Source organism: Microtus pennsylvanicus, chromosome 14, assembly GCF_037038515.1.
Source record: "Microtus pennsylvanicus isolate mMicPen1 chromosome 14, mMicPen1.hap1, whole genome shotgun sequence".
NCBI classification, from domain to species: Eukaryota; Metazoa; Chordata; class Mammalia; order Rodentia; family Cricetidae; genus Microtus; species Microtus pennsylvanicus.
The window spans coordinates 24,639,430-24,659,889 of NC_134592.1; positions in this window are offsets into that span (position 1 = coordinate 24,639,430).

The following is a 20,460-nucleotide window of genomic DNA, read 5'->3' on the forward strand; positions in this document are numbered from 1 at the left end:
AAACTCATGAACGTTATAAAGTTTCTTGTGCAAGGAAGTCAAAACTTCATACAGTTTTATATGTCAAGGTAGGTTTGTATGGTCTATTGTTTAAGCAGATATTGTCACAAATTGGGAAAGAAAAAAGCAAACATGATGTATGAAAATAGAGGTACAGACTGAGGGAGAAAGAGAATATAGAAGAAGAGAGGGTAGTAAGGAGTGAGGGAGCCAGAAAGAAGAAAGGAAGGGAGAGAAGGATGGAGGGATGGAGGGGGAAGGAAAAAATCTAGGACTAAAAATATATCCATAGTAACAGTTACCTGGGCTCCTAATATAGGAGGATAACAAGTTCCAAGCCTTTCTGGGCCCCAAGTCAGTGCAAAGCTAGCCCAAACAATGTAGTGATACATTGTCACAAAACAATAAGTAAGAAGAAGGATGGCGTTTTTAGCTAAGAGGTAGAGTGTTTTCCAATATAGGATACTCTTTAGAGTCAAAAGGCAGGACCACAAGTGGGAAGAAACTTTTCAGTGAAAAAAGGAAAGAAAATAAACAGTTATCTCATTATCATATATGGTAAATAGTCATCATTAGTTACCAAATGAAAAAATGTGGGGAAAGTAGGCATTAGGGGTACATAGCAATTCGGTGTAGTCCAGATTAATACTATGTGATTCATTGCACTTGTCCTCAGTGTGCAACCCGGCCTCTTAGCAGGTCTAAGTTGTTTCTGTCAGTTAATGTCCCATCCTAATGACCAAACTCCTGGGGAAAAAAAAGGCAAGTTAGAGAAGGAAAGATGTGCTTTGGCTCAGAATTTCAGAGGATTCATTCCAGGATCGCTGGGTGCTGTTATTTCTGGGCCTGTGTTGAAGCACATCATGGCTGGGTGGGTCTGGTAGATCACAGATGCTCATTTTGTAGTAACCAGAAAGAAAAAGAGAAAATGGTACCATGAAAGGACAAAATATACTTTCCACAGTCATATCTCCAGTAACGGACTTCATCTAACAATGTCCTACCTACTAACAGCCCATTCAGTTGTAAGTTCTTCCATGGATAAAGCCATTGGTTAAATCAAGCCTCAGCACTAGCCACCGGAGACCAATTCTCAACAAATGAGTTGTTTTGGAATGTTTTCTATCAAGACTATAATGCGGTTTGCAAAAACAGAGCTATTGAGCTAAATTCTTCTTAACACAAATATCTAATTTCATTTTAAAAACTCCAAAGAACTCTTTGTGTACCTGAGATAATATTATCCACATTGAATTAATATTGAGACACTAACTCTTGCTATATCTGACCTATCTTTGGTGGGAGTGTGATGCATGCACACGTGTGTGCGTATGTATTAATACATGTGTGCATTTTTACTCCAACTTCACATTATTATTTTTTCTTTCTTCACTTCCCATGAAGTCATTAACGCAGCAATGGGGAGTAATTGAGTTAGTTATCTCAAGAACAAATTGTTATTGATTTCCCTGTGCTTGACCCACTATTATACATGTGGTTCTGCTTCTGATCTTTCACCTTGGGCCAATGCATTGGCTTTCCTCCATTTGAAAAGATAGAGAAATGGAGTCAAAGACTGTACTAAGCTTTAATAAAATATTTCTTTGCTGTTGTGTTTTATTTATCAACTTCAGACCTGCTGTTCCTTTCTTCTTGCTTATTTCTCCCTTTGATGAAGAAACATCTGGCTTATGTCTGCCCCACCATAATTTGGAACCAAATAACTTCATTTGAGTTCACAAATTCAACTTTACTATGAATTCTCCTGATGGTGAAAGTTAGTTGAGATTCTCCCTGGATTTTGAACTTCTGAGATAATTCTAGAAGGGATTGAATTTGGTGAAAAATAGAGTAAATACAATGTGTATAGTAGAATATGAGCTGAAAGAGACAGTATGCACAATACTATACATTGAATGTTTGTCCCCTAAAGCTCATGCTGATATTTAATTGCCCTTGTAGCAGTATTACAAGGCAGGACCTGTAAGCATTGGTAAATTCACAAGGATTCCTCATTCTTGGATGGTTTAAAACTATATTGTGGGAGAAAACTCATAAAAAGAGAGGCTTGGCTCCCTTCTCTCTAAACCTCTTCTGTCCATACTTGACAGGATCATGAAACAAAAGAGTTCTCAACAAATAATGGCTCCCGAATCTTAAAATTCCTAGCCACCAGAACTACAACATACAGTTGAATTGGTCTTGGAAACCTGTCTAGTGGCAGAGAAGGGCAGTAATGAAGAAAGGTATAATAAAACTGGGGAATTTGCTGGACTGCTTGAACTCTGATGAAAGCACACTAACAATGCAATGAGTCTGAAATTCAGTGCTTTTGTTAGATGTAGTGTAGGAAGTGTGGTTAGCTAGGCTCTATAGAAGATGTCTGTAGGTAAATAGTTTCAGGCTGTAAACATCTGGGAGGGAGAAGCTAAGAAGCTACAGTTGTTACCTTCGCACATACTCCTAAACATTAGTACTTCATCCATAAGCAGGTTTTGCCATGAATGCGATCCAAGGAAGATTTTGTCAATTTTTCCATGGGCTTAAGGCATTGTTCCTTGGCATGGCCATGCCAATGTTCAACATTACATATTAACTATGAACTTTATCAGAACCAAAAAGAAATAAAACTCCTTTCTTTATAAATTATACAGTCTATGACATTCTACGACAGAAACATAAAATAAAGTAGGACAAAGGTAATCATAGGAATCACATAACAACTAAGCACTTCCTAGGGAACTGAGTACATATTATTTGCTTCTGACCACTTCCTCTTATGACCCCACTGCCCTGAAATATCTTTAATATTATTACTCTGTCCAAATAATATTATTACTCTGTTCAAATAGCGCCACCCATATGCGCATGTGTATGGTGTCATCTAACGGGATATGGTGAATCTATCTAATAAAGCATTTCAATATCCCAAGAAAAGTGGGTTTCCTTCCCTCAACAGCCCTCAACTTCTGCTCGCTCTTTGGCTAGCGTGGTTCAATGGGGCCACCGGGAGAACATGTTGATGTTGTTATGCTAAATCTCCATGCTGTGAAATTGCCTTCTAAATATTTATGTGTATGTACATGTGTATGTACATTTATGTGTATGTATTTATGCTGCTTTCAACTTCAACCAGAGAAGACTATTTTATTATGGGGTTAATAGTTAACATTGAGGCTCATAACTATTGAAAAATGCTGAGAATAAACAACTCTTAATATCAGACCATAAATTGAATATTTATATCAATACACACATGTGCACGCACACACACACAAACACACCAACACCACTTCAAAATTTCAGGAAATGTCAGGGAAAAACAGGTGGAAGGAATTTAGAAGAGGTGCATGTGGTACTATGAAAAGCTAGACTCTAAACATGGCTTGGGTATTACACACATGAAGTTCACACCAGCTGTGATTAATCCCACTGCATAAGGAAATTTTGTTGTAAATGCAGCAAGCAATGAAATTCTAAAAACCATTAATACTATGTCTAAGATTATAATGAAAATTTGTAACTCCCCAAGAGAATATTGTTTGAACCATGCGTGAGAATAGGTCATATCTCTGACCTCCAAGACTTTATAACTAGACAAATGGCCTAAAACAATCTGTAAAAATAAGTTATTATAGATTAAGGGGACTAGTTAATTCTAATAGAGTAAAATGGAAAATAGTAAAAATACTATTATGTTGGAAATCAAATAATGTTGTGAAAATGCCTCTTAGCAGAGTCCACAAAACACCCAACCATCGTTTATATTTATTTGAATTTCTATAATATGTGGCACTATTCATGGCGGCTAATTTTCAGTTAGACCAGTGATTACTTTTTAAGGAACAAAACAGAGAGAGTACAAGATCATTAGTCATTTTAACCTAGACATTTTTGTTTTCTTTCTCATGATTCTTCTGCATTTGGACAACTGATGTCTCATGAGATTTTTCTGAAAAACATCACTACACAATGACAGGCATTTACTGACCTGCTGAATGAATAAACGAATGAGCAAAGCAGGGAGATTATAAAAGCATTTAAGCCTAAAAAATTCATGGTTACAAAATCAAGGCTTTATTATGCTTTATAGAACAATATCATGGCTATTCCTTATTGAACATTTTAAATGCCTATATGCTGGGCATGATACTTGGACTTTTACTCTCCGTAGTGAAGAGTCACCACTAGCTCTTGAAACATGCTCTTTGTCAATCACATGGATGAAAGTTTTATAGCTCAGTAGCTTGTCAACGTCGTATAGCTCATTGATAGAGGTAGCCAAATCAGAATTCAGAGGCAAATGCCATTCCAGAGCTGATACAAGAACTCTATGAAATTTTCATTCTGTATTATAGTATATATTATATATAGTCCATTCATATGTGTGTGAGAGTATATGTATTGTGTGTGTGTGTGTGTATGTATGTATTAAGTCCTTGAGGTTTCACAGCTAGAGTATTTCTGAAACCAGAAAAAAAATGAGCAGAAGAAAATATGGATTGTCTAGTTGGTTGAATGGAGATTATTAAAGATCTTCCAGAGGGACATGGTAGTATAATCCTAAAATCTCAGCAGCCTTGACACAGAAGGAAAAGGATTGTAAATTTGAGACTAGTGTAATATAAGGGGCAGACCCCATCTCAAAAACAAAACAAACAAACATTGATCCAATTTCAAGTAAATTTTTTTCAAGGTTTCTTAATTATTCTTGTTATTAGAAATCAGCATGACCACCATTATCAATACATGCACATGATGTTCAGCGTGTCTACCCTTCAACATTGGAGGGTTGATAAATGGTTATTATTCGTAACTGTCTTGAATCAAGGAGCAATGTTGATATTGGGATATTCTGTGATATTTAATATGATACAGCAAACAATTTCTAGGTACTAGCATGAACTTTAATCATTTAAGCTCATAATATTTGTCACTTTATGTTCTATGAGCTTCTTGTCTATTATTTTCTTTCTTGCCCTTTATCTACTTAGAAATACTTGAAACAAATATTATCTTGATAGAAGAAAATTGTCCCCAGAACTAATTTGGAATGTCATCTAACCTACTCACTTTCTATTTCCTCCACTATTAAACAAAAGTATAATAGTTCAAAAAGCGCATACAATGATAAGGGTATTTGCCCCACCACCTTTATTCTACCTCAGGAAAATTCATTAAAGGAACGAAAATGAATAGTAAATACAACCGCAGTAGTGAGAGAAAGATACTTGAGTGAAGGAAGGCTTCCATTAACTGCCTTCAAAAACTCTAAGGTAAGTGGTGACAAAAATGTCTGTTTGTTTTTCATTATCATTGCTCCCTATTTCCTGAATCTAGGCGACACCAAATAGACACTTAGCTTCCTTCCTAGTGAGCTGATATAAGCATCAATAGCAATGCCGAAGGTTTACTGCAGTGCTAAAATGCACTTATTCACGTCTAACTTAAAAACAAAATACAAAAATACTTACTGCTTCTTCATTGTATCATTGTTTGGTACAGTATTTCTAGGACAGCAAAATTCACTACATCACTGGAAATGTCTAGGGAAAGCAGGTTAGAGAATAGGTCTAGGAAATAGACTTACTTAAGGCTGGTAATTTTAAATATGAAAATACAAGTATATGTCTCTGAGAGGGTATATCTTTCTTTTCCAATAAAACATTGTCAACTCAGTTCCTGTATGTTACTGAGCTTGTCTGTGTCACTTTTAATAAGGTGATTATTGTCCTACATCATTTTACCAACTCATTTCACTAATGAACAATAATATACTGAGCTATCATTTAATTCTCACTCGTTCTGCTCCTTTGTACCATAAATATAATATTTTATTATTAAATTATTAGCACTTTGTTATTTACATAATTTTAAGTTTGCAGCAGTCTTGAAAATAATGGTTATTATCCAGGGTTCGATTCTGATTAAAGCTTATTTCAGAAATCACAGATGAAATAGATAAAACCATGCAACACACCGTGATCTGATAGCAGATGTCTGAGAAAATCAAGTATATTTATCATTGAAATTTCATCTTCTTCAATACATCAGTGTGTGAGGTGGAGACATCGTTTTAAAGATGTGTTTCCCTGCTGAGAATTTCACAGGTCTCTGGAATAATGAAATCTCACTTCTGTCTGATAGTGTCTCCATCACCAGATCAGAGTGAAATGGAAAAGAAAAAACAGAATTCTTTCATGAACAATATATGCTTCATCAAAAGAACAAAGGCACGGAGCTTTACATGCTGGATTTTCTGCTTCCCAGAGATGTCTGATTGTCAGAGGGTGAGAAGTTCTGAATGTTAGCCTCTGACATGCCTTCCCCAAACTCCAGATTCTTGAACAACATGAACAAAAAAAAATTGCATTTATTGACTGATGTCTATATAAAGCAGACCTAAGTACTATTTATAATTTAAATAAAATATAAATTATGCCATTGGATACAAGATTTTTTTTCAGAAAATAGAAATACATAAAAGCACATTCTTCACCAATACTAAAAAAAAAGGGTAATTCTCTTTCCCATTTTTTTCTTTTTTGGATGAAATATTGAAATGTTGATATTGAATTCTAACCTCTAGTGATCCTCCTGTCTTGAATTCCTCAGGGATGAGATTATAGTCTTGTGTCCATAACATCTTTGTTCTTTTTATTATATAAATACATATTGAGATGTGAAATGACCACTTTAAGGAAAGCAAATGGTTCATACACCGGCAAGATTCAACTCTAGTTAAAATAAAATCACACATCTAGCCCAACAAAAGTTGACGAAATGGCCACAAATGAGAAACCACAATATTAAAGTTAATTACTTGATGGAAAGACACTGCTGATAAAGCCAGCACACATTTTGGTCATAAAGAAATCAATATATTACTAACCTACTAACATCTGCCTTCTGGTAAGCTTTCCTCGTACCAGAAGGTGCTGTGTAGGCTTCTGGGATCTTCAAGTCTTACCCATCCATGTATATTGCTGCCTCAAATAGAAACCAGCCTGGCAAGATATACCTATAGGTGCAAAGGTGGTATGAACTTTATGGAGGAAACCTATCACTTCCTGTGTGAATTTAAGGTCTGCTGCACAGAATACTCATGCCCGTGTTGTACTCTAAACCTGACAAAAGAAGGGAGTACCTAGTCCTATTATTTTGCTCATAGAATCAAAGTGCCTTCAAAATAGGCATCCCAGGGCTGGGATGTGGCTCAGTGGCAGAACACTCATTTAAATGGGCATCTCTATGCCTGTAGATCAGTACAGCTATCAGTCCTCATCAGACAAAAGATGGGTAATACAGAGGCTCACAATTGGTCAACACACAGGGGGGAAAAAGGTGTCAGTGAAGTGTTCAGCTATAAATGAGCTATTTATATCACACCCCTAACCACAAAAATAATGGACCATTGCAACAGAAAGTACAAAAAGACTGTAAGAGCCAGATGTCAGAGATGACAAGAGTGAGACAGTATCTTCTGGACATGACAGAACCATTGCAGTCACGAATTCACAGCAGCTGTGGTGCTCTGCATAAAACCTACACAAAATCAAGCCAGTTAACATTCCAGTATGGATGAAGGAGGAGCATATAAGGCCCTACCTCTATCTTAGAAGCTACAAACAGCTGATGGTTGTTAGGTTGTGTCTAATTTCTTTAAGAATATAGGCCCTCGTTGACCACACCCATATATGTATTTGAAGCACTAATGAGATTCAGTGGAAAAGGGAGGAAGGAAGAGAAGGAAAGAGGGAGGGAGGGAGGGAGGAAGGGAAGAAGAGAAGGAGGGAGATAATGAAGGGAGGGAAAAGAGAGGGAGGGAGAAAAAGAAGAAAGGATGGAAGGAAGGAGGGAGGGAGGACTGAAGAAAGAACCTAAAGAAGGGAGGGAGAGAGAGAGAGAGGGAGGAAGGGAGGGAGGGAGGGAGGGAGGGAGAGAGAGAGAGGGAGGAAAAGCAATCATGCATGAAGTTGGGAAGTGATAATTGTGACTCAGGATGGATTAGAGTGGAAAATAGGTATGGAATTAATATGATCAAATTATATTGTCTAAATGTATAAAATTCTCAAGTATAAATAAAAATATTTCAATTTTTAAAATAATCACAGAAGTTTATTTTACACCGATCACCCATGTATTTAGTATGGAGATGTGTCCTTACAAGAAAAATTCAGCTATCCTAATCTCATTGGTAAGGCCTTCTGTACAGAAAAGGTGAGCAATAGTATTCCAACCAAAGAAATTCAAATGATACCTCCAAAAGGCATGTCCCAGCATATCCTAACATCTTCTTGTTCAACAAGCAATTAATCTAACTGCCCTTGTTCAGAGTTACCGTTCCACAACCTTCAGTTTTGATTTGTCTTTTCAGATTTATCTGCTAGCAGTAAGAAAACAGACTGCTTGAGAAAACGTAAAGATTCTCACCCTTGTGGCAGGATTTAATTTTTTCATTATAATCAATATACTGGCATCCTGGTGATGGAATCTTTGCCTGGGTCTGTCTATCTCATGGGAGAAAGTGTATTGATCACTTTAACAAGTCTCCTGGTAATATAAGAGTTACATCTCTGTGAGAAATTATGGAGTAATCCTTGTGACCGTATCCATCCTTTTCAATCTGAGTTCACATTCGTGTATCCTCAAAAGAGACGTGGTAACTAAAAGTCGGATTCTCAATAAATGACTGGAAAACTAAGCCATACACCTGTATAGACACTGCAAGATTCCTGTGGTTGCTATAACATAACGTACCAAAAAAGCAATCATTTAAAACCACACACATTCATTCTTTTATAGGTGCAAAAGTCTAAAGCAGATTTCCTGAGACAAAATCAATGTGTACCTTGGGAATCGTAAGGTTCCATGAGAATATTCTGTTTCCTTGCCTCTCAAGGTTTTATCCCTGAATTCCTTACAATGTGGATGACTTTATTACTTTTCTAATGCTGTGACAAAATACCTATCAATACAACTTACAGGAAGAAACATTCATCTTGGCTTATGGTCTCAGAAGTTTGTTGTTCATCACTGGAGCAGAAGCAAAAAGTTATTAAGGGCAGTGAGTAGCATGTAGCAAGGAGTTAGGAAGCAGACAAGTGGCCAGCATATACTCAAAGGCCAATCCCTAGAAACTAGCCCTTAAATGGTATCCTGTTCAGGCATCCATCTAAAGACTCCATAGCAAGGGACCAAGCCCTCAAAATGTGAGGTTGTGGGGGTATCATTGAAATTCATACTACAGCAATATCACAGTATTCAGTCAGTGTTCATACTGCCTTCACCTAGATCAAGTTCCCTCCCACTCACCTCTTCTAAAGATACTTTAGACAGCATCTAAAGCTTAACAGGGTACTCCAAAGGAATTGCCCATCAAGATCTTTAGCTAAATCCCATCTATTGCATCTTCCTTGTCACATAATGCTCACAGGTCTCAGAGGTTAAGAACTTTGAGGTCCATTGTATAGTCTGCCATGTCCAGTCTGAGGACTCTCAGTATAAAACTTGTTGGCTTCTTAAAGAAGTGATTGCATTTACTCTTCTGTATAAGTTGGACAAACCCTTTGGTGTTTTCTCTGAGGACTTATAACAATTAGATACTAGAGTTGCACCAGTAAATAGAATTCACCTCAGGAGGTTCAAACAAATGTGCGGATGGACAAAGATTAAAAGGACAGAAGCAGATGAAAGGTATTCAACCAGTGACAAGCAACAGTGAGAAATCTCTCTCACAACAGGAGGAAACAGTGTGGGGTGTACTTCGACTTCTTGGCATGTTTGCTAAAGTCCAGCCTCTGCAGAATGAAGCAAGGCAGTGACAGAAGAAATTAAATGCAGACTTGTAGGTGAGGAAGAAAATAGCTAGCATACATATTATTCCAATACTACCTGTTGAAGAAGTACCTCCAAAAACCTGAGAAATTCAATACTATGTAGATGAGCTATAATTTAGAACCCATCCATGTCTGTGTTGATAACCCTTTGCCATTGCTCTCACAGCATTTTGCTTAAGGGCCTCTGAAGTTTAAATTTCCATATATATGCTTATGAACTCCTTAAAACAATGAGGCGGTAAAAAATAATCTTTGATTTTTATGATCATTCAATACACAATATTACGTTAGTTACCTCCTCATTTATTATCGCAAATTAGTTTGCCTCCCTCCTGCTGCGTCTCCTCCTACAGCATCACTTTGCTGTCTTGAAGAAAAACTGCCTTGATTGTATTCAATTATTCATCCTCATAGAAAACTCTAAATCAGAAGTAATTAAGTTCTATATCTTTTACCCCTAAATCCATATGTTTGTAATAGTTTAGATTTTTTTCTTTCTGTGATAAGTGTTTTGAGGGACATTCTTGCTTACTCACCAGAGTCCTCAAAGGGAAAAAAAATGATTTATATGCAGAGGTTGAGCATGGATCCACTATGTTCATTCTAGTGTCTTGTTTGATTTCTAGATTCTACATTTTTCCAGAAATAAAAGAAAAATACTTTAACCAGCAACTTCTGTGTCTTCGCAGTAGAATTAATGCACTCAGCATGACCCCACTCAGAGCTCTTGCCTGCTGTCTTCTTGTCTAAACTAAATCCACTTCTGATCCACTCGTTGAATCACTCTCCCCTGCCCTTCTGCTAGCATCCTAGGCTCGGCTCATATATCCCCACTCCTGCCTAGTCTAAAGCATCTGTACTGAGTGGTACTGCATCTGCTGCTTGGCGAATTAAAGCCTTGCTCCAAATCCCATGCCCCTTTAACAAAACACTCTTCTCCTTGCTCTTCTCCTGACATCGCCTTGCAGCCGGAAATTCTCCTCGAAGGGAAGGGAAGAGAAGCAATCAATAGTGTCTCTAAACAGACGATGCCATTGGCAAGGAGGTACCGCTCAGTCACCACTGCAGTGAACTGCAGGTCTCTGATTAAGACCCTAGCATGAGCCTGATTGATCTGCCTGCCCGCACCGCATGCAAACCAGCTAGCTACCTGCCCTCCCTCTCTCTGCTGCTTCAGTCCCCACACAGAGCAGAAAGAACTCATAGACAAAAGTGGTGCTCAGGTCTGCAGAGAGCTTTAAAGGATTTACTGAGAGCTCATTGTTCTCCCTGCACTCAGATTCGGCAATCAATTAGGAAAGACCTTATGGAGATCACAACTGGAAAGGAAAAAAATCCACATTAGGTCAAAACAACGAAGCTCCTCGCTGCCTTCCTTATTAAGTAAAGCTAGTTTCCTGAGGCTTTTTTGTTCATCTTGACCTAGTCCAGCCATAGACAACACTTGTGTTTTCCTCACACGAAGGAAACAAATGAGCTTCACAACAACCAACACACAACTAAATCCCAGACCATGAGCGTGGAATACAGATCTGGTGAATTAATTCAGGACCTAGCCACACAGACTACCTCCATTTAGTAACTTTCCAAGATTAGATTAAGGACACATGGATATAAAGCATATAATATACACAGAAAGCTTTAGGGATTTGGCAGCAAATAATAGAAGCTTATAATATGCAATCGCTCCCATGTTATTGTATTTACATCTTGTATTTCAACATATACAGTATACACGTAAACTATAAATCTGTGCAGTATTTATGCAATATATATTATACTAACATGTACTATGAATACATACTATACTTACTATACAATATGATTGATCACCCACTGTAATAACTAACATTTACATGATTAATACACAAAAGCATTTTACGTAGCATTAAGCCTCTCTAAAATGCTACAGTGTGGGTATTCTCAATCCCATTTTGTGGAAGAAATTACAGTTTAGACAAGTCAAGTGACACTTCCTACCACACACCATTATTGTTCACTGATGGGAAAAGTGTCTACCATGTAGTAATTTCCACCCATACTATGGAAATAACACACACACAGAAAAAAGGTTGGGTGATAAAGAAAAGCCATCTAGGAAATGCCATAGGTAATAAAAATGACAAATTCTAAAATGAACAGTGTCAACCATAATCTCTGGGGTTCAGCCAAGGCAGTGTTTCGCCCAAATTGTTGCCAGTCAGGCTGCCTGAAACCTTCTCCATTTTTACCTTTTCCTGGCTGCTCATCCCCAACACAAACCTCTGGGAAATTCTTCTTCTCCATCATCTTATCATTTCCTTGTCATTGTTGGATACCTGGCCTCTGACAGTTCTTAAGAACTCAGTACACTGGCCCTGCCACAGACCGTATTTTTTTTTCCCATTTTACTGAACTCTTTCCAAAAGTCTTATATCTGTCTGGAACTGTACCTTCTCGGCAAGTGAAAGCAACACACAAGTCCAAATGATACCAGCTCTATGTTCTCCTTCACCCTTCAGTGTATGATGGGTGAGGGATTTAATAGCAAACACTTCTCAGGAAGAGAGAACTTAGAGCACAAAGGCTGTTTGCCAGCCAATTCCTGGCTAAGGTTGTTGGAGGAGACAGGAGCTGGAGTGGGAAGTGTCAAAGCTTGACCGTAATCTGTAAGAAAATTTGAAAGGCTTCAGTTACTCAAATTGTATTCATTTCGAGCATTATTTCCACATACTACTTTCTTCTAAAAGAATACTTCACATCTGTAAGTGACAGTGAATTCTGAAGGAAAGGTTCATACACACCAAGTAGGAGTGAAAGTTCTAGAGTGCTAGCTGTCTAGCATTTAAAAAAAATGGGGGAAGGAATTATTATATAATCAAACACTATTTTGGTTTTAATATATTATTACTACTAAAAATTAACTACATTCTGTATTTCAAAATTGAGTTAAAGAATAGGAGACAGGGTTTCTCTGTAGCTTTGGAGCCTGTCCTGGTACTAGCTCTTGTAAACCAGGTTGGCCTCTAACTCACAGAGATCTGCCTGCTTCTGTTTCCTGAGTGCTGGGATTAAAGGCATGCGCCAACACTGTCCAGAAAAGTTGAAAAGTTTTATAGTCAACACATCTAATATTGTAAAGTTGTTCAGGTAAAATGATGTGACATTGACCTACTTCTGTTTCTCTTGCTCGGATAAAATACCTTGACACAAAAAGCAATCTAGGGGATAAAGGATTTTTCTTACACTCGCAGGTTACAGTCCATCATTGAGGAGCTATCAAGGCAGCAAAAACTTGAAACAGCTAGTTATATTATATCCCTAGTCAAGAAAAGAGGAAGATGAATGCATGAATTCCCTTGCTTGCTTGCTTGCTTGCTTGCTTGCTTGATTGATTGCTTGCTTGCTTGCTTTCTAGTTTATGGTCAGTTCAGTTTCTCTACTCTTATACATTTCAGGATATCATGCCTAGGGAATGGTGATACCCACAGTGGGCTGAATGTTCCCACATTAGTAAGCTAATTGTCCACAGGCATGCTCACAACCAAGCTAGTACAGAAAATTCCTCATTCTGAGTCTAATTGATCATTAAAGTTATCAGTAATATGAACATTAATTCTAATTCTGATTTGTCTTATGTATCCAATGAGAAAAAGACATGAAGAAAAACAGTCAGGGAGATACAGGGGGGAGGGAGGAAAAGAAGGCAAAGATTTTCGTTATTGCTATTTTATAATAAAAGAGCATCATGATACATCAGAAATTACTAGATGTTTTTACTTTTTGTATAACAACACACAAATTGAAGGGAAAACAATCAGCAAGCAATAGCTAATTTAATAGTAATAATACATAAATAATAGATAACACTAGCTAATGTAACACTCTGTGCCAGAAACCATTTCAAGATCTTTTCCCATAGTAACCTATCCAGTCTTCACAGTAGCCTCAGATATAGCTACTATCTATGTTACCATTTATATGGTAGTAAAAAAAGTGTAGAGGAGTGAGTGATTTTTCAAAGTCACATGACTATTAGATACAGAACTAGGACCCAAACCTAAGCCTCATTGCAGCACTTAAACCCTTCAACATGAGGCTGAATTTATTACTCAATGTATTACTCTGTGATAGGATATTCAGAAGAAAATGATATGACTACATAATAGTCAACAGGACAAATATTATTAGATCCAGGGTTTTGCTCTAGAACTAACTGATTCATAATCTGATATCTATTCCACTGCATCCTGCCTTTGTTCCTTACAAGAAGTTTTATTATGAGCCTTTAGACAAAGGATGATTAAGAATGTGAAAAGTTGCTGTCCCAGTATTCTTGTGTTGAGGATGGATAAGATTAAACTATTTCATTAAGTCCACAATTCCAGAAAATCTAGACAAGAAAGAGGATCCTAAGAGAGACATATATGAATCTACTTAGGAAAAAGGAAAAGACAAGATCTCTTGAGTAAATTGTGGGCGTGGGGGTCATGTGAGAGGGTAGAAAAAGATAGGGAGGAATCAAGAAGAGTGAAGAAAAATGTGTAGTTAAATAAAATCAATTTTAAAAATACCTCTTAAATTGCAAAATCTGTGTTTGTGGACACTAAATTTGTGTTTGTGAACACAGTTCAGGAATGATATCTTTAATAGATATGATTTGCTTATAAGAATTAAGCTCTCGTTGGTCCTTTGAGAAATATTTTATCAGTATTATTTTGGTAGAAAATGGGTGTCAGCTATGACAAGATTCATAGAGTCTCATGTTCCTGGTTATCCAACGGAATAAAGAGGAAGGTTCATAATCTCTGAGAGTTGAAGCTTTTGATCTGAAGTCCTGAGTGGGCTATCAGCCCATATAGTTGAGTCATACCGTGGCCTAGAAGATCAATTTAATTAGACCAGGTAGGTGTTAGGAGCAAAGATATTTGCTGGTTATCAGAACCCCATGAGCTTGCTCCACATTTTCAAATTTTTCATAGTTGAGTGGGGCCATTGAGAAGTCTTTAGTTCTATTTGCTTGTTTTATTTTTAGATAGTGCAATTTGTCTTTATATTCAAATTCATTTTATTATATATACTTAAGGTGAACAACATGATGTTTTAGCAGAGAAATACATACAAGAAAGTTGCATATTAGTACTTTATATAGAAACTGTGTGCTAAAATAATTTATAATCTCCTTTTGACTTTTTATCACATGATTCTACTTCATTAACTACAGCTTTCATTTCATACATTTTTAAAGCTAATTTATTTTCAACTCTTCATGCACTTTTTAGAGAAACATTTTTATATATGAAAAGCAATTTTATGAACAAAGTAATGATAGACCCCAAATATGCTCCTAATCTTTTATATACTAAATATGTCACTATAGTTGTTTCTTCAAAGTATATTTATTAACTGCACTCTAATTTTAGTTATATTGTTATAACCTCTAAACCCTTACATATAACTCTTCTTGTTTTCCTTCAATTCAATGACTTCTTTATTCGTTGTTATTGCATTCATAAATATAACTACACATATTATATATATATTTATAATCCCAAATAGAGTCTTCTCAGTCTGTATAATGCTACTTGTATTTTCTGACTTTTGGTCACTGGGCAACCAATTGGTGTGCTCTTCCCTGGGAAGGGGTTACGCCTCTCACACCCAGCTTTACTCAGTTGCTTATAGTTTTTTGGGTGCATAGAGTTGAAGCCTCATAGGCTTTCCTCCATCCACTTTGCCCTCTTTTATTGTAATCTGTTCAGCTTAGTTTGGGTCAATTATGGTGGTGAGACCTTAAAGATACAGCTTTTGGTATTACTAGGAGATAAAATCTCATAGCAAAGTCCCTGATTCTCTGGCCCCTACAATCATTCTACCCCTCCCTTTGTAGTGTTCTACGAGGCTTAGATGTGGGAGTGCTGTGTAGAGATATCCACTGGGACTGGGCTCTTGCTTCTTGTGTGAAGTACTTGTCCTGCCCATGCAACATGCCTGATGATCAATAGAAAGTGACCCTACTCTTCTTTACAAAAGCAACATGAATGCAGAGTGATAATCATGACAATGGAGTAGGAGCTAACAGAGTTCGTGTGTGTTCTCTTCTTTGTGTTGGTAATACCGGAGAGTCGTGTTCCACTGTCAGAGTAGCTGGTAGCAATGTTTTCATGGAATAGCTGCAGTATGGAACAACATAGTTTACCAAATTTAGAATGAAGATGTCTTTGTTCTTGGTATTATTAAGTCAAATTGCTTTTGAGACAAGACCTATCTTCTCCTGATTAATATATTATTTCAATACTCCATAGGGAGTATTATATATAAAGTACTGTATATAATAGACTAAAATCATCTTGCTATTTTTTAGAAACACATATTTTTAATATTTTTAAAGAAACTTTATACTTTTATATTTTCCATCACATGGGATATTATATAGCTAAAGTTTAACAGTTTTCAATATAAATGTATCCATTTTTTAAAATTTTGAGGTCTTATGCTAGACTCATTATTTTGTATCCTTCAATAACATTTTAGTCTGTTATATGCCTGTATCTAAAATAAATACTTCTTTAAAACCAAGTGACTGACTTTCCCTCCCCCCACTGCAAAAAAAAAATCTAGTAACTCACTTTTCTGGTATTTTAAAAGTGTCAAAAATCTCAGTTCCAATCAATAGCTTGTTATAACATTAACTAACTCTACAAGCATGCCTTTGGAGTAGGTACAGTTAAAATATTAAATAACAGCCTGTGTAATTATGCTCCTGGGAACGGTCCCACATCTCAACCACCAGGTGGCAATTTCATCACATTATATGTCCCATTAGGTAAGCAATGGGCTAAATGGTGTGAAAAGATGATTTTTTTTCCCTGGCTAGTTGGTACTTTAAGGGCATGTTGAGAGACACCAGTAGCAACATTTGGAGCCATGAGTGCAGAATGAGATGGAAGTCCTATATTCTCTGAAAGATAGGAAATTGCTGCTTTCTTCATGACTGAGCTTTTAATACAAATACAAGTGGGAAGTAAACTCTGTGTACCAAAAGAACAACCTAGCAATCAGTTGATCTCACACAAAGGAAAAAAAAAGATGATTTAGATATTCTCTGCCACTCTCGTGTTAAAAATCACATTACGCACACACACACAGAGAGGGAGAGAGAGAGATTGAGAGCTTCTACCTTCATATTGATTGTCTTCATTGTTTCTCAATTCAGTGAACCTCACATTTTACTAAACCAGACTCATCCATTGAGCAGAGCCCTCCTTCCAGAGTCTCAGACTGAGGGTGTTTGCTATAAAGCTTGACAATATGTATTCCTAATGGGACCCCCAATGATGCTAATGTTGATCATTAAAGAAAACACTTTGAGAACTCTTGTTCTCCTGTGTGCCAAGCTCTAATAATCTCTCAGGATACTGTAGAAAAGAGGACATTCATTGCTTAACATAAACACTGGGTATTTTAAAACATTTGGCAAGATCAACTTTTGAGATTCATTTTCTTACCTATAAATGTGGAAAGCACAATTTATCTCATAGGGATACTATAAGATTACAGAAAATAAAATATAATCCAAAGGATACCATACGATATTTTGGTGTGTTTTAAGCCTTCCTGGGGAGAAATAGATAAGCAGAAAATTCCAATATGGTGTTATGGGGCCAAAAGTAACATCCAAAATCAATTTCAATGAAGGAATCAGAAATAAAAAAAGCCCATTCCTTTTATCCCCCTTTCCCTTATTATCAGGATATAACAGAGAAAGGAATTATAATCTACTAGAATTCATAGTTGTATGATTCTGAATGCTTTCAAGTGTGCATGACAGAGCCCCATCTTAAATAAGACAACAAAATACTTCACAAACACATAAACATACATCAATGCACATATATTCACAAATATTTTTATCTGGCTTATAAAATAAGAATGTAATAGATAGACTTGCCTTATGGTTCAATGGGAGTCTTAATATTCTCTCTCTGTGTCTCTGTCTCTCTCTCTCTCTTTTGTGTGTGCATGTATGTGTGTTCTTTTGTTTCATTCTCAGTTGACTGATTATTGAGTCTGACTTAGCTCTTATCTCTCTGCTGTTTTTACTTGTGTATGAGTTCTTTCTGTAACATGTTCTTGACTCCGACTGTGCTACATCTCCATGATAAGGAATTTTATTACCACATCCTGAAATTTATCTTCATCATGCCCAAAATAAATGTCCTGCCTGATGTGCTAGAGATACAGGATTCCAAACCCAACACTTGAAAGTATGAGCCAGGAAGACAGAAATTTCTGAACATCCCTGGTTACAAAGCAAGATTATATCTCAAACTTAACTGCTTTTAAGGAAGATATGATTTGTGGCTATGGATGGACCTTGCGTGGCTCTGGGGAGCACATGTAAGTTGAATCAATGTTCTCCGAAAAGAAATGCATGCCGAGAATCCATGAGTGTGACCTTTCTTTGAACAGTCTTTGCAGATGTACTTGCCGGGTTTCTATATGATATACTTTTGAATTAACCAGTTAGAATCTCACACCAACAACATAAGTCCTCATGAGATGCAGAAGGTAAGAAGAACCAGAAGAGAAAATGTTACAAAGAGAGAAGCCAACATCAGCATACTTGCCAGTCAAGAAAAATCCTGGATTTTCAGAAACTCCCTACAGAAGGGAGAAAGGCATGAAATAGATTTCTTCAGAGCAAAGAGCTGTTCCTACTGATATGATACCATGAGTTTGTACTTTGGTTTCCAGAAGAGTGATAAAATTAATTCTTGTGGTTTTAATCCCATTCAATTTGTGGTGATGCTTATGGCCACTGATGGCAACTAACATAACATCCTTTGATACAATTAACGAGGATTTTTATTCCTCCAGACATTTGTTGCTAATCCAGCCTTCAAACAAGGACATAAAAAAATATTGACAGTATCATTAAAATAAGGCCAATGGAAAACATAATTATAATGATGGTGACAGCTAGCACTTAATAAGTGCTTGTTATTTTACAGTCACTGTGGTAAGTGCTGAGTTCCCTTGCTCCCATTAAATCTCAAAGACATCATTGGAGGTGCCCACTACTATCATCCCTGTTTTTTTATACAACAGATAGAGACTCGGGGAAACTCATTAGCTTCTTTAATTAACTCAGAAAGAAATATTTCATTTGTTCTATCTCTTCAACTACTTTTCATGAGGAAAAAAATGTCTAATGCTTCCTAAGCAATTGGATATTGCTGGCAGTTCTAAAGGACATGCTGAAAGACCTGCTGGGCTGGAAATAATTGAAGTCAGCCACTACACCCTAGTCCTTTCCTTTTCTGCATTCCATTTAGCCAGCTAGAGAACAATTATCTCATTCCCTGTCTTCTCCATCCCCTAAAATGTCACATTAAAGTGTAACCATCCATCAGCGAGCCTTATGGTATTTAATTAGTAACCCAGTTGTATTCGTATGGAAGTCCTAAGAGTCCACTAACCTAGGGAATGTGTTGAATGTGAAAGCTGGTTCCAGGTGTCTGAGCTAATGATCCAAGAACTAAACTAAGGAGTGGTGTTTTCATTTCCATCTTAACTCAGAAACAATATGATACCCTCTGACCACTCAAAGCAAGCAGGAAGTGCTCATTTCTCCAAGCTGCAAGCTATAATGGAGTCTGTTGTTGCTACTGCACCTCAAAGCAGAGCAAGTGTGATATGTGGAAATGAGCATGAGCCTACAGGTCACTGATAATCATGGTTATCAGTACTGGTTAATTTCTAGTTTCTTCCCAGCCACAGCCCGTTCTACTTGCCATGTTTTTATCTCTTGTTCTATCTTCTGTAAGGACAATCCCAAAATCTCTTGTATCTGAGCACTGGTACCTAGAGATTCATCCAATAGAAAGCACTTCTGTTGCCGGCACTAATGATGCCTGCCAGCCCCCAGGCTAAAGGCCGTACTAATTTACCCTTCTTCTACAGTACCAGATCTCACCTGAAATTGATTACACTATTCATTTCCTTAGTCCCTCCAGACCTGAGCGGTTGTAATTGTTCCTGAAGTTACTAAGTAGTATTTCAACTCAATTTGTAGGTACTTCAAGTGCTTGGAGAGTTGTTTCTTAATAAAAACCTAATTGGTCATGTGATCTTATCCTTTGCATCATGTAGTTTGTGTATGGTTAATTAAAATAGAGAGTGAGATGAATAATATTTACCTTATAATATTCTTACATCCAATGGCTCTTAAACATTCTTTGAGACAGTGTACTTTAAGTTCTTGACTTACAAATACACCTGATATAGAGCAACCTAAGTTCCAAGATGCAAGTTATGTCCATTTATCGTATTCTTTACAGCATAGGTAATATTCAGATTTTTATTTTCATTTTTTTCATGCATTTTAAATTTAGTCACTGTCTACTCATTTACACTGAATCAATAGAGATAAAAAATTTACAGATATAACTCAAGGAGAATTCACTGAGAATCTGTCTACTTGAAGTCATACACTATGGTCACCAAAAGGAACTAATGATAAGAAAGAAACTCAAATGGTTAGCTTTCCTTTTAAGACAGGAATTCAAATGGTTCACTTTGCCTTCTTTTCAAATAAAATTTAAATTTGTGGGAAATGAAGTATGCAACTTTTAAGTAT